Below are 11784 nucleotides of genomic sequence, written 5' to 3' on the forward strand. Positions count from 1 at the left end.
CAGAAATACTATAGTGGCACCTCCTCATACACAAATGCATCTTCATTAAGCTTCTCCACAGACCCTCACCATAATTGTTCTTGTTTACAATGTATCAGGAAAGATCTCTACAAAATGGCTCAAATGTGGTTACACTCCCTATTTCTTTTTGATCTGCTCTGACTTGCAGAAACTAAATCTACCCCTGGGTTTCTTGTGGGACGAGGTGGTGGCCATTGGGTCAGAAAAGTGAGCAATTTATTTCCTCCTTTTCCTGCTTTTTTCTCCTCCCTTTAATTTTCCGAAAGGACACAGCTATGGGTCGCAAGAAGAAGAATTAGCTGAAGCCGTGGTGCTGGTATTGTAATAGAGATTTGATGATGAGAAGATCCTTATGCAGCACAAAAAGGCAAAGCATTTTAAATGCCATATATGTCATAAGAAATTGTACACAGGACCTGGCTTAGCTATTCATTGCATGCAGGTTCATAAAGAGACAATAGATGCTGTAAGGAATGCAATACCTGGGAGAACATACGTAGAGTTGGAAATATACGGTATGGAAGGTATTCTAGAAAAAGATATGGATGAAAGATGACAACTTCTTGAACAGAAAACACAAGAGAGTAAAAAAAAAGAGGCAATAGGATGATTCTGATGAGTATGATGATGATGACTCTGCAGCCTCAACTTCATTTCAACCACAGTCTGTTCAACCTCAGCAAGGTTATATCCCTCCAATGGCTCAGCCAGGACTGCCACCAGTTCCAGGATCACCAGGAATGCCTCCAGGCAAGCCTCCACTGATGCCAGGTGTTCCTCCTCTGATGCCAGGTATGCCACCAGTTATGCCAGGCATGCCACCTGGATTGCATCATCAGAGAAAATACACCCAGTCAATTTGTGGTGAAAACATAATGATGCCGATGGGTGGAATGATGCCACCTGAACCAGGAATACCACCTCTTATGCCTGGTATGCCACCAGGTATGCCCCCCACCCGTTCCCTGTCCTGGAATTCCTCCAATGACTCAAGCACAGGCTGTGTCAGCACCAGGTATTCTTAATAGGCCACCTGCACCAACAGCAACAGTACCTGCTCCACAGCCTCCAGTAACTAAGCCTCTTTTCCCCAGTGCTGGACAGATGGGGACACCTGTAACAAGCTCAAGTATAGCTTCATCCAATTCATAAAGTCTTTCTGCATCTTCTAAAGCTCTGTTTCCTAGCACAGCACAAGCTCAGGCAGCTGTGCAAGGACCTGTTGGTACAGATATCAAGCCCTTAAATAGCACCCCTGCAAAAACTACAGAACCCCCAAAGTCTACATTCCCTGGTTATACACAGTCTACAGCTTCAACCACTAGGACAACAAATAGTACTGCAGCAAAACCAGCAGCTTCAATAAAAAGTAAGCTTGCTACACCTACAACCACCAGTACAACCAGTAAGTTGATCCATCCAGATGAGGATTTATCACTGGAAGAGAGAAGGGCACAGTTACATAATTATCAGCATAATCTTCCTCGATTAGGACAGGCCCCAATCAGTAATCCACCAGTTGGACCAATTGGAGGTATGATGCCACCACAGCCAGGCATCCCACAGCAGCAAGGAATGAGACCCCCAATGCCACCTCATGGTCAGTATGGTGGTCATCATCAAGGCATGCCAGGTTACCTTCCTGGTGCTATGCCACCATATGGGCAGGGACCACCAATGGTACCCACTAACCAAGGTGGGCCTCCTCAACCTCCAATGGGAATGAGACCTCCTGTAATGTTGCAAGGTGTGCTGTTTATATAGCCGAGCTTCCGTCAATAAGGCTTCATTGTGACTTTAACAAACATTATCTTCCCACATACCAGGAAGTATTGTAAATTTATTTCACATAGGAAAAATTATTTGGAATAATAAAGCAGGAACTTTTCCTGAGGTTGCAATTTATACTGTATGGCTTCTTTTTCATGTTTCGTCTAGGTTTTTAGAAGTGAAGTATAGTAAATTTGGATTGTTAAATTGTGAAGGCGCTGGAATTACATGAACATACCACCTTAATAAAGGCAAGTTCTGTAAGCTTACATTGCTATTTGTAAAGTTATGCATTCACAGCATTTCAGATGCTGTTGGACTTCATGTCCCCAACCTAGTTTGGTGAGGGCTGTTTCCAAGTACCTGTACATTGGAAGTCTGAATGTGTAACAATACTTAATGTATTTAGAGTTCCTCATGTTGCAGGGTTTAAGAAATCTGACCCACGAAGGTCATGTGACTTTTCTGTACTGTTAAACTTCATTGTAATAAAGAGAGAAGAAAGTATGCCTTTTTATTTATAACCCAGCTGTGGACCACTGCCTGAAAGGTTTGTACAGATGCATGCCACAGTAGATGTCCACATAATAAAATTCATAGTTATCAATGCAGTTTTGATACATTATTGAATTCTGTCCTTTGAATAGTAGATTGTTTCTTAGCTGCATGGTTTAAACTGAACAGTTTATATAGAATTGTATGTTGATATTTCCATTAAATATACATATTAATTATTATGCAATAGGTTTGAAATCTTCATATTGTCACCTTTCCACACCCTTGGGTGTCATCAGATCTCATAGATATTTAAAATATATAAGCCTTAATAGTTCTTCCATGAGCTATTTAGAGCCTACTGCCAGACCGATTAATTTCATGCTGATTATTTTTGAGATTTCAGTACTGCATGGACCTCAGAAGCTTTTCAGGTACAAACTTCTAGAAGCTTAGGTGCATGTAGTAATAGCTACTTATGTTGTTAATGGGTTGTTATATGTTATTCTAAGTGTACTACTGTGCCTCTTGGGGTACTTTGATGGTAATTGGTGGACTGACAATTTTTAAATATATTAGGTTCCTGGAAGGTAACATTATTTATTTGATTAGATGGATACCTTCTGTTATTAAGCCTACTTGGCTTTGCTGTTTTTATCCTTGGCAAATTTGAATATTATTGTGTTCTAATAGAAAACTTTTCTGTAGAGATAACTGCCATTATTCAGTATTTTGTGTTACAAATCTTTTATAATAATAGCCCTTGTTGGACTTTTTGTTTTTCCTGATATCTTTAAGTATCAAATAATCCACAAAGTAATTATCAATGAATACAAGTGGAGTTTCTCTAATTGTAAGGCTTCCAAAAAGTGAGTATTTCTTAAAATAACTTTGAGGTTATGGGAAAAATGTTAAAAAATAAAGTTTTAAGGCAAAAAGGCTTTAACTTTGTAGGAAAATATATTTAAATGTTTACTCATTACAGAAGAGTTTGTATTTAAGTGAATAATTTCAAGTATTTTAAAGCTGAATGGTTTTTAAAATCTGGTGCTGTGCTCTTCTGATATAGCTTCTGTACTCTGGTACCATTGAGGTGCAAAAAATTCCATACTTTGAAAAGACAGAATCCATTTATCACCATGAAAGCTTTTGCCAGTCCCACAATCCTTTCCACTGTTTGCATAGCTAAATTGTTTTGTAATATGCATAAGTTTTTTTTAGGTTTGGTCACTTGTTTTTCATACTTCCAAAGAAAAAAACTTTGTTGAAAAGTATTTAAGGTAAAAGTGGCCTGATTAAGAATGATTAATCATTTATAATGATTAAATAGGAAATGTTCTCCCAAATCAGTGTCAATAAAGGATTTCATGTACAGATTTATCCACAAACTTTATAAGAGTTGGTAGACCTTTATAAAAATTGTGTAAAGCTTTATGTGCATTTTATGAGAAGACAAATATTTTATAGCAAAATTTATTGTTCTCTGGGGTCCAAAGGGATAAAAAAAAAATTAAACAAGTGATAAAATTCTAATGAACAATTAATTGATGGTGTTATGCATGGCATTTAAGAACTAAGTACATGATCTTTCCTGTACCTTGTAAGTTATGTGGCTCATAGGTGATGCCCATTTAGTGTATGTAATCTGTAATTTTCATGCACCTAAAGATGATTAAGCTTCTAGAAAATACCTTTTACCTAACTGCTTCTGGGGTCCTTAATGTGGTTGAATCATGAGTGGGACAAATTATGTTGAAATAACTCTTTTGACTTGTGCTTCTTTAAGTAGTAGATAAAGTTGAGTCAAATTGAATTTTAACTGTCCTACTTTGGGGATTTGATAAATTCAGGCAGGCACTGTAATTGCCATTATTGAGGAAGTTATAAGATTAATAGAACTGCAGTTTTGGCTCTTTCATCTACTCCTCTTATCACCCTTTGTAGAAAAGCAAAAACAACGTTTTGTCTGGCACTAGTTTCTATTTTATAAGATTTACAACTGATGATAGTAACAAGGCTGGCAAATGAGGATCAATTTTTGAGAGACTGCTGGAATTATTTCATTTGAATTTGTGTTTTAGAAATCTCTCACAATGTTTGCCATTAGATATGGGAGAATACCTATTCCATTGATCAAGTTATGTGTTGAACTCAGTTTAATTAAACTTATATAGGGGAAAATTCCCTTTCCCTAGGAAAAAACAAATATGGGCTCAAAATGGAATTGTAGTAGATAAAAGAGCTGCTCTTTTCTCCTATTCTTGCTTGATCATTGGATTTTTTTTAAAAAAATAATGCATGTATTTTAAATTAATTGGGTAATGTTTTTCTAAAATTAAAATTTTCTTCTTCCTATAGCCCTGCCATATGACAGGCTGAGGCTGAGTCTCAGTGTTGCCCTGTTCAGTCTGAGGCAAGTAGGATTTATTTTATTCCTTATAGGGGCTTTCACAGCTTTATGGCTGTTGGATATTTATGTCCCCAAACTTGCAGCAAGTTTGGTGAAGGCCCCTAAATTTAATTAAACTTAGGATTTTTATAATCTTTGGGCAGAGAAGGCTTTATATTAATATTCACATTTGACTGTGGTGTAAACAAACAAAAACAAAGTATTTTATATTACATAATTAACAGCCTCAGTAAAGTTTATATTATTGTATAGAACCTCAGTAAATTGACAATTTGACATTCTTAATTTGGAGGCATGAAATGTTTCTTTCAAAATTTTCACTTTCATTTCTAGGAAAATCTTACTGGTTATACTCTCCCCAAACTATTAAATTTAACCTCAAGGATAAGTTAATTATTGGAACTGCCACAGGGTACTGATATATGTTATTAATCTTAAGCTTATACATTGACATCAAGGTTTGAAAGGACATCTGGAGATGTTTGTGATTTTTAATATTTTCAGATGTCACCACATTAGAGCAAATGCTAATGTAGTGCCCTGTGAAGAGTGGGAAGGTTGTATGTGTTTGTGTGCTTGTGTGGTATGTACGGGTGTAGAGTACATGTGTGATAGAAGAAAAGGGTTTGAGTGTTACAGACCTGTCAACCTGGATAGTTTACTACTTTTTAGGAAACCAAACTAAAATTGGATCGTGTGGCAAAGTTACAACTATATTAAACTGGTTTTGAAAATGATTACTTCATAGTTCATACTCACTCTTAGTGAGCAGTGTTTTATGCAGCATGCAGAGATGAATAGTATCCACATTTGTTTCCAAGCAAGATTAGTTTTATTTGGTGAGAAAAGTTGTATGTCTATGTGTGTGTGTGTTATAGGGGATAAAGAGAAAATTGGAAGAGGGGCCAAAACAAACCTGGGTTATGTTTGTTCCTTCTTCTGTATTAAGACACCATCCTAGCCAGATAGCATTTCCTCTGAATGAGAGCAATTAACATATAGTATGATATAGACCTGTATTGTGTTTTTATTCTTGGAAACTTAAAAATCATTAAAAGCAATTCAAATTTGGGGAAAAAATTTACCCCTGGACTTAATGAATGCACTCTGCTTCTGTGGATTTATAATCTGTAAAATCCCTGACAGTTCTAAGAAATGAGACACCAGGTAACTTATGAGAACTCACAGAAAAAAAATAACTTTCATGTAGACCCCTGCAAAAATGTATACCTTCAAGCTCCCCTGTCCACACCACTGGGTATAAAGCTCAACAAATGTCTGGACTCAGTATTCAGTGAGAGAATTTGTTTTAAGTGAAAGCTCCCTCTGGAGATGCTGCAGAAAATAAACCTGCTTCCTGCTAATTCCTCTGGTGTCCAGTCTCATCTGTCTTACTTCAGTACTGCCAGTCTACACTGTGATCTGCATCAAAGTTATTCTTCAGAAATAAAGACTTTTCAAAACAAGAATAAACTAAAATAAACTATGACGACTAGGCTACCAGTGTAGGAGATTCACAATGGAATTTTATATACACAAGAAGAAGATTAAAATAAATCATTGGAGAATACAAAGAATGAATGTAACCAGAAGAGTGGATAAGCAAATGCGAATTAAGAGTGAACCCTCTATTATAAAGAAACACACCTCATTAACATTGGATTCACATCATGTTAATTATCAACTTAAAAGATATAGACTGAAATATTCAAATAACAAACAAGACCCAAATGTATGTGGTTTATAAGAAACACACCTGACTTGCAAAGTTGTTCACATAATAAAAGTGAAAAAATAGAGAGATATTCCATGTAAATGAAAGCCAAAAAAGTAGTAGCTATTTGTAAATGTGATAAAGGTGACTTCAAGCAACAATTACTCAAATGTAGCAAAGAAGGTCACTACATACTGCTAAAGGGAAAAATCCAACAAAAATAAAAACGTCTGTAAAATATTTACACGTGAATGGCATTGCAACCAATTTTATAAAAATAATTACTATTCAGTCTAAAGGGACAAATAGGCCCCAATAAAAAACATAAGTGTTGGTGAAGTTAATACTACTATCAAAAGTGACTGGTTAGGTGGACAAAACATCAATAACTGTCCTATATATCACTTTTACTTTATTTCATATCAACTTAATAGTTATCTACACACTATTTCATCAGAGAAGAACAGAACTCATAATTTTTTTAGCATACAAAATACTTCCTTTCTAATAGATCATATATTAGGATACAAAGCATGTCTTAGTAAATACAAAACTGAAATAATTCCCTCTAGCCCTTACCACATCACAATGGATTGCTATCAGAAAACAACACATACAGCCTTTTTAACAAGTGGGTCTGGGAAAAAATAGATACACACATGAAGAGAAAAAGTCAACTCAAGAGTGGATCAAAGATTTAGGAATTACACAAGAAACTCTACAACGGCTAGATAAAATTGTAAGGTGAACTTTTCAACACATTAACACAAGCATCAATTGCCCTAACAAAACTCGTAAAGCATAAGAAATAAAACCAAGAATCAATAAGTAGGATGGTATCAAATTAAAAACTTCTGAACACTAAAGGAAACAAATAAAAGCATAAAGACAGAACCTGCAGAATGGGAGATCTTTGCCACCTGATCCACAAATGCGTGTTAATATCCAGAATATATAAAGAACTCAAAAAACTTATTATAAAGCAATTAATAACTCACAGAATAAATTGAAAAAAAAATAAAGAGATCGTTCTTAAAAGAACTACAAATGAACAATAAATATATTTAAAAAGTTCAACATCTCCAGCAGTTTGGGAAATACAAATAAAAACTACATTGAGATTTTACCTCACTCTCTATAGGATGGCAATTATCAAAAACTCAAGTAATAGTAACTGTTGATGAAGATGCAGAAGAAAAGTACACTTGTACATTGTTGGTGGGACTGCAAATTAGCACAAACACCTTGGAAAGCAATGAAGAGATTCCTCAAAACACCAGTAATGTATTACTCAACTCTCCCAGTCCTTGGTATATATTGAAAAGATTTAAAATCAGCATATTTTAGGAATGCAGCCCCATCAATTTTTATGGCAGCACAATTCAAAATAGAAAGGCTATCAAAAAGAAGCCTAGGTGCCAATCAACAGATTAATGTATAAAGAAAATGTGGCACATACATGTAATGCAGCTCTACTTAGTAAGTCATCAATAAAAAGAAATAATGGCATTTGATTGTAAATGAATGAAACTGGAAAATGTCCTGCTAAGTGAAATAAGTCAGACTCAAGAAAGTCAAGGGTTGAATATTTTCCCTTACATTAAGAAGGTAGATAAAAATAAAGAAAAAATGGGCGATTCCATAAAAATAGAGAGGTCATAGGAGTAGAGGAAGGAGATTTAAAGGGATGGAGGGACTGTCAAAGGAAGTGTGGTGAAATGAATCTGAAGAAATTTTCCTTTGTACACTTAGGAACATATCACACTGAATTTCACTTTGATGTATATCAATGATGTACTAATTAAAACAACTACAAATAAATACAAGAAAGAACAGTGGAGTAGATAAGAGATAACAGAGGTAGGGAAGGGAGAATACTGGGAATTCAAACTGGAAAAATATATACCATGCTTGTATGATTATTGCAAAATGAACCCCAATATTATATGTGAAATAATTATCTAATTATAAAAGAAGCAAATAGTGAGTAGAACTACAGAAACTGCATGAATACTTGAAGAATCAATAATACAGTTGCACAATCAAAGGGTCACTGATGAAATCAGGGGTGGAAAAGTTTTAAATAGACCCAAGAACCACAAGAGAGTCAAAACACAACATCTCTATATTTATGGGACAAAGTAAAAGCAGTTATTTTTATTGCTTGTTTTTTATTTTATTTTACTGAGACATTGTATGTAAATATAATAGTGGGGTTCATTATACTATATACAGAAATGCACATGTCATATTTTGATAAATCTTACTGCACAGGAACTTTTCTTTCCTTCTGATGTCCCTTCACTAATCTACCAAAAGCAATTGTATGAGGGTAGTTTATAGCAATGGCTACCTCCATTAAAAATCTGAGATATTTCAAATTAAATACCTCATGAAGCATCCAAAGTCTAAGAAAAACTTCAGTAAATGAATTCTAAAACCAATACATGAAAGGAAATAATTAATGTCAGAGCCAAAATTATAAAATAATTAAAAAACATATTAATAATAAAACAAATAATTGGTTATTGAAATTGTGAATAAAATTGATAAACCCTTTGCCAAGGGAACTAAAAGAAAGAGAAAGAAGATTCAAGTGAATAAAGGCAAAAACAAAAACAGAAATATTAAAACAGACACCACTGAAATCCAGAAGATCTCTAGAGACTATAGGAAAACTTATTTGTCAATGAATGGGAAAATCTAGATTATTTTAAAAACTAAAATTGCAACAAAAAAATCTAGAAGATATTTGTAAAATATGGCCTAAAATTTTTGAATCAAAGGGATAGAAAAAAAAAACCAAACAGCTCAATAACAAGCAATTAGGTTGAAGCAATAATAACAGGCCTCCAAGACCAAAGGTGAATGCATGGCTAAATTTTATCAGATATTTAAAGAAGAACTGATATTAGTCCTCCTATTACATGTAAGAGCAAAGGAAAGATTCTTCCAAAGCAATTCTGCAAAGTATTACCCTTACTGGAAAAGAGAATATGAACAGAACAAGGAAAAAAAATTGATACCAATATCTTTGAGGAACATAGTATAAAAATCATAAAATCTTTACAAATCACATTTGACAACACATTACAAAATTACATACAGTGTCAGGCATGGTGGTATATGTCTAAATTCTCAGAAAGGCAGCAGGTTGTTGAGGAACACTGTAATTTCAAAGCCAGCCTGGGAAATTTAATGAGACCTGTATCAAAGTAAACAATAAAAGGTGCTGGAGATGTGCCTCAGTGGTACTGTGCCACATCCTGGTTTGAGACTCTAGTCACATAAAAACAAAAACAAAAAACATAAAAGCTGGTTTTGCACCAGGATGATTCAATACATGCCAATCAATAAAACTAATGCACCACATATAGAATCAAGGGCAAAATTTTATGATCACTTAAGCAGCTGCAGGAAAAGCCTTTGATAAATTCAATCGCCCTTAATAACAAAGCCCCGAGAAACTAGAAATATGAGAAATTTATTATAAGATAATAAGGACCAAGTATATCAAGCCCAAAGCCAATAGTATAATGAAGAGGAACTGTTGGAGTCTGTAAACACGTCAGGATGGCACCTGGCATTTTGCCAGAGAAATGTTAGAGTCTGTAAACAAGTCTGGATGGCGCCTGGAAAAATGCCAGAGGGAGTGGTTTGTGAAGTAAGGCCAGCGAACCATTAAATGTGGAGATTCCTTATTGGTTGACTGATGTATCTAGTTTATGCTAATTAAGATAAGCTGGGTGGAATGTATAAATACCTTTGTTGTCCTACAATAAAGGGCTTCTACTTCTGCTGTATCAACCTACACAAGTTCCTCGTCACCCCCCCACACCCCCGCTATTTTGCTGCAGCTGGAGTGCGGCAAGGAACATTTTCACTAAAATCGGAAAAGACAAAAATGTTCATTGCTACCAATCTCACTAATCGCAGTACTTAAAAGTTTAGACAAGAGAAAGAAATAAAAGAGATTCAAATAGGGAAGTTAAAATGTTAAATCATTTCTATATGCAAATGATATAGTCCTATTCTTAGAGGAACATAAATGATGTATCATGAAAATTCTACTTTTGATGAACGAATTCATCAGAGTAACAGGAAACAAAATAAATATATAAGAATAAAGTGTCTATACACCATAGCATACCTAGTGAGAATGAAGAAAGAGTAATAGCTCATTCAAATAGCTTTAAAAATAGCTAGGAATAACCCTCAAGAAGGCAGTGAATGACCTCTTCAAGAAGAATTACATATTGATGAAAAAGGAAACTAAAGAAGAAAATAGGAATTAAAAAGACCTCCTATGTTCATGGAGAGGCAGAATTAATATTGTGAAAATGGACATAGTACCATAAATGAATTATATATTCCATGTATTCCCATTCAAATTCTAATGACATTTTTCACAAAAATTGGGAAAAAAAGAACTACTCCTAAATTTGTATGGGAGGAAAACAAACAAAAAAAGACTTAGACAAAGTGATGCTGATTATAAGACAAACAATGGATAAACAACAATGCCCAATTTCAAAATATAAAACACAGCCATGGTAATAAAAACCATGGCCCTGGTGTAAAGAAAGACTCATAGACCAATGGATAGAAGAAAATTCAGAGAGCAAAGTCACACAGATACAGTCATGTGATACTAGGCAAAGACACCAAAAACATATTTTGGAGGAAAGACAAAAGACATTTTAGAAATAGTGTTGGAAAAACTAGATATCCATATGTAAAAGAAGGAAATTAGATGCCTATTTTATAACACTATACAAGAGTTTATTCAAAAAGGACTAAAGACATATGTACCAGACTAGAAGGTTTACAAATGCTAGAAGAAAAAATATATGGAAAACACTTCAGTATGTAGGCAATGACTTCCTGAATAGAGCCCCCTACAGCTCAGAAAAAAGAGCAACAATGGATAAGAGGGGGTGCATCAAACTGAAAAAAAATTCCTGCATAACAGTAAGAAGTGGTAGCCTCCAGAATTGGAGAAAAGAGTAGCTTTACTAGCTACTCTTCTGACAGAGGGTAAATAACCTGAAAATATTAATGCAAATATCTTAACACCAGAAACACAAAAACCTTTTCAATCAATGAGCAAATGCACAGTGAGTCCTCAAAATAAGAGATACAAAGGCCAACACTTCAGTGAAAAAAAAAAAAAAACATAACATCTTTATCAATCAGGAAAATGCAGATCAAAACAACAAGCTCCCATTTTCCACAATTCAAAAAAGTAATCATCAAGAAAGCAAATAATACTGGGAAGATGAGGAGAAATATCTCTTATATGTGAATGGTAGGAACATAATTACTATATCCCTATGGAAATTCATATGAAGGCTACTCAAAAACTGAACATAGA

The 11784-nt window shown here is 34.6% G+C and overlaps 1 pseudogene; it reads left to right on the plus strand.

The window, feature by feature from the left end:
- The first annotated feature begins 222 nt into the window (after positions 1-222).
- On the plus strand, positions 223-1800 carry LOC144251114 (BUB3-interacting and GLEBS motif-containing protein ZNF207-like; annotated as a pseudogene).
- Positions 1801-11784: the final 9984 nt, after the last annotated feature.

Source organism: Urocitellus parryii, chromosome Y (genome assembly GCF_045843805.1).
Source record: "Urocitellus parryii isolate mUroPar1 chromosome Y, mUroPar1.hap1, whole genome shotgun sequence".
NCBI lineage: Eukaryota > Metazoa > Chordata > Mammalia > Rodentia > Sciuridae > Urocitellus > Urocitellus parryii.